The sequence below is a fragment of the Prunus persica genome, chromosome G7 (genome assembly GCF_000346465.2).
Source record: "Prunus persica cultivar Lovell chromosome G7, Prunus_persica_NCBIv2, whole genome shotgun sequence".
In the NCBI taxonomy this organism is placed as follows: Eukaryota; Viridiplantae; Streptophyta; class Magnoliopsida; order Rosales; family Rosaceae; genus Prunus; species Prunus persica.
This window is the reverse complement of record NC_034015.1, coordinates 8,372,377-8,376,986: the sequence shown is the minus strand read 5'-3', so window position 1 is coordinate 8,376,986 and position 4,610 is coordinate 8,372,377.

Genomic DNA, 4,610 nt, shown 5'->3' with positions numbered 1-4,610 from the left:
CCAATGAAGCAACTCGTGAGAAACTCACCACCACCATCGTCTCGAATGCCCATATGGTAGCCAAGATCAAAATCAAGAAGTGCAGTACCGCCATTGCATACCCAACATGAGTGTGACATTTCAGCAAACAAATGGAGAGCATGTGGTGATCTGCCAGATGTATCAACCCCAAAACCCAATTGCTTCCAAGCTTCTTGATAAAGATTCTTCAAAGACAAAAACCGAGTAATCTTCTGAATTGAACCGATGGAAAAAGAAGACAACTAAGCAGGCAAACCTTGCGTGGATGGTGATTCCGGAATCGGCGATGTCCGATGACTGTTGCATCTCGGCGTCGGCAGAGGTGAGACTCCCAGATTCTGATTTGGGGACACAGATGAGGATTGGATTTCCAAGAGAGAGATCGATCGCAAAGATAAGCAGCTCCAGTGCACGTGAGGGCTTCCGCGCTTTCGTTGAAGCTTTTTACTTGTTTTCTCAGTCACGTGTATGTCACGTGATATTTAATAACAAAAGGCACAACAAGTCTTCCGGTCATTCAATCTTAGCCCTTCATTTTTAAAATGCAATACTGGCCTTTGGATTACTGGCTGCACCGGTACAGCTGATGTACCACAGAATTTTCGAGAAAGCAAATACTCCAGCCGCCATTCTCCAAAACTGTCTACTCAAAATCAAAAAATGGGGTCGCAACTTCTAACAAGACTCGGCCGTATCTCCTAGCAAAACTCGGCCGCAATCTCCTTGGGCAATAAAACCCCAGCAGAGATCTCTGGCTCTATTCGAACTGCCCGGCTACGTCTCGCAAGGCTCGTATATCTCCGGCTGTGCCCAGCTGCACCAAGTCGTGCCTGGTTTCATTAGGCCCAACTCCGTAGTTCAGAAGCCCGGCCGCTATTCTTCTCGTGCCCGACCAATTCTTTTGTCCGGGTTAGGTGGATTTCTACCACCCCTAAACACCTCAGCCACCTTTTTGAGAAGGCACTTCGGCCGCTAGGAATCTTCGCCCGCTAGGAATTCTCGGCCGCTGGAAATTCCTCGCCCGCTAGGAATTCTCAACTGCTAGGAAATCTCGCCTGCTAGGATTCTTCGCCCGCTAGGAATTCTCGCCGCTAGGAATTCTTTGCACACTAGGAATTCTCGCTCACTAGGAATTCTTCCTTAACAAATTGGGTGAATTTTGACCACCTCTAAACATTGCCCCCTCGACTTGCATAGCTCGGAATAGGTATAGAGGTAAGCAAGTCGAAACCCGAGACCTCTCAATTTCTAAAGTTTGAGAATTTTTGCTCACCTTGCATAATATTAAATTTTGAATTGAGCTGGATGCCTTGGCCATTCCTGGCCCTATTTTGTAGTGAACTTTGCCCACCTATATATATGATAGCTTTTGGAAGATGTATTTTTATGATGCCCATTCTTCCAACAAAAATCATTATCTCGCTACGACGATATTTCCTTAAGGCGGACTATATCTCCGCCATTTCCCAAACCGTTGGGTAATATTTTGCCAAAAGTCGGCCATTGATTGGAGAGAAATGGACCTAACCATTTCGGTTCAAATCAATCTTGGCGATTATATGCACCACAGAGGGCAAAATGTAATGCCTCAACTCGGTTGTGGTAAACTACAAGGTTAAGCCAAGTTTCTCTACCATCGAGTATTTTTTCTCGGTGGCCGTTAGAATTCGGCTAAGTTAATATACTGCTTGCTCTTCTCATCTTTGTCTTGAGCTAACAAACTTCCAATTGAGTTCTTCGCGGCCAAAATATATAATTTCAAGGGTCGGCCACGCTTTGGCGGAATGAGCACCGGAGGCTTGGCCAAATATTCTTTAATGGCGTCGAATGCCCTTTGGTGAGTCTCTTCCCACCAAAATTTCTCTTCATCTTTAAGTTTTAGCAAAGATGAAAAAGGCTCAACTTTTCCTGCGGAGTTGGCTAAGAACCTTCGGAGAAAGTTAATTTAGCCCAACAAAATTTTGCACACCTTGTTTTTTGAATAGGGTGCTAATGATAGCCTTAGCCTCATTTTTATTAATTTGAATTCCCCTTTGGTGCACCAAGAATCCTATGAAATTCCCGACAGAAACCTGGAAGCTGATGGGGCGGCTGCTTGACCAAGTCACGACTCAATCTGGGGATCTCGGTGTGTTCCCAAGCGAAGCAATCCTTGAACTCTCTCAAAAGCTCTTCCATCTTGGCCCGAAGTTCTAGCTCCATTAGACCTAACGTAGATTGGTCGATGGTTGTCTTCCGTCCCCAAGTTGATTTCAACCAAAGGGTTTGGACTTCCGCCTTCGAATCATCCATCTTGCTTGGGGCCAACTCTACTTCCTTGACCTCGAGTGCATCATCTTCCGAACCTTTATGAAGAAATTCCACTAAGTTGGTGGTGGACCTATGCTCGGTCGCTCTTTCGGCCCAAAAATCGTATAGCCGTCTCAAAGGGTCTTCCACCGCGGCCGTCTTCTCTTCCTCTATGTTTGTATCACTCATTGAGGGAGAAAAAATTAGCTATATTGGGGCGCTCCCCATCTGCTTGGGCATCATATGCCCCTAAGTCTATCAACTTTTGGGTTGAGACTCCCGTAGGTCGGCCGTTCCTACCTGGCCCCGTAAAATAAAGAGGCCCAATGTCATCCTCATAAAATTCTGCCTCTACTGTATTGGCAAAGGCCATGAAGAGCCGTGCATCGGCCTGAACAATCTCTACACTTCCATCCTCATGCCAAAATTATAAAAATTGATGAAGTGAAGAGGGCACACAAATACTTCCATGGATCCGATCTCAGCCCAACAAAGCATTGAAATGGGTCGTTGTCTCCACCACAAAGAAGGCAGTCATTCTAACCTTTTGCCCTACTCTAACTTGGAGTGGGATAATCCCCTTTAAGGTCGTGGTGTCTCCCATGAACCTACTGACCGTTGTCTCGGTCGAAATCAATTCATTCGAGCCTTTTTTCAATTTCCTCATGATTGAGGCTGGTAAGATGTTGATCATAGCCCCATGTATCTACAAGGACTTTGCTTATCGGAACTCCATCAAAATGAGCTCCCACATACAAGGGCTTAAGGTGGGAGGACATTCTCTTGGTGGAAATCTCATAGCACTCATTCTTGGGCAATTTTTCCTCTATTTTGGGCACCATGATACAGGGTTGGGCATTCCCTTCCTTTGGAATTTCTTAGGCCACCTTAATTTCTTTGGCCCCTTCCATTTGGACCATGGACTCAACCTCATCGAACACATCTCCGTCCATATAATTATGTTGATCTGGCCGAGCTTCGAAAAATAGTAGGAGTGCAATAACCATGGCATTTACCTCGTCAAAGTCCCCAAACTTCACTTTGACCTTGCCCACCTTCAATTCGTTCTCAAATTTGGCCATCTCTCCCTTGCATTCTTTCTCAAGTTGTTCCATGGCCTCTTCCGGAAGTTCCTCTATATACTAATTATCAACATACTCCTCATCATCTCCACGGAGCTTTTCGTCTTCGGCCGCCCTTGGTTCACTTAATACCATATGTAGCTCACACCCAGCTTATTAGACCATGTTTGGGTCATTTTCCTTTTTCTTCTTAACCTTGGTGGGCTGAGCCACTTTGGTCATGCCCGGGGACTTGGCGGAGGCTTGGCTTTCGTCAAAGCCACCTTTGTCTTTCCAACCTTCAAAGGTTTATCTCCCATCATCTTGATTGGCTCTTCCGGGGCTGTTATCACGACTCAGCCATTCACCCATTCTAGACGTATTTTTATTCCCTCAGCCGCAACCGCCTCCAAGGAAATGACGACATCGGCCTTGGCCAACTCCAATTCCTCTAATTGAAGCTTCTCTCGAAGCTCGACTAATCAATCAAGTTGAGCTTGCCTTTAGTCCGCCAATTCTAACTTCGCCTTGCAAGTGATGGCATATTGCCTTTGAGCCCTTCTCGTTTGCTCAGAAGTACCGATGGGAGTTTTGGGCCTCTGCTTATATACCATTGGGCCGCTTTTGTGTTTCGCACCTTGAAAGTTGGGACACCACTCCCGTTCGCAGGGCAGGGTCTTGATACATAGGCCCCATCTCGGCTTTTGCCTCGCCCACTGAGATCCACATGCTTCTGTTTTAGCTTGAGTCTGGCGAATTAATGTCTTCATACCTTAGAAGGGCATGTTAATTTCTCATTTTAAGCTGATATCATGACCTCTCGTACCTATCTTGGTATTCATGCAATGAACATTTGTTCGACCTTACTTCCATTTTGCCTCTTGGGCTATGTAGGCCTTAAGTTTCAGCAGGACTTGTTATTATACTCATTTCGAAAATCCTAGGTCTGCCCACTTGGACTTGATCCTTGATTTGCTCCTTAATCAGCCCCTTGGTAGGTTCCTTGGGCTTTGGTTGAACCACTTCGAGAGTCACCTCACATTGGCATCGACTGCATAGCACAATGGCCTTTGGAGGTTCTTCCTTGGTTGAAACTTTTGTCTCAAGTACCTTGGCCACCTCAGGGTGCATTTTGGCCTTGCCCCTTGCCTTAGGGTCCGCCGAAATCTCCCTTGCCCTTCTTTCTGTCGCAGCCTTTGCTGAGCCACACAAGTCTAATCTTTGCCTAGGTTGGTCCGG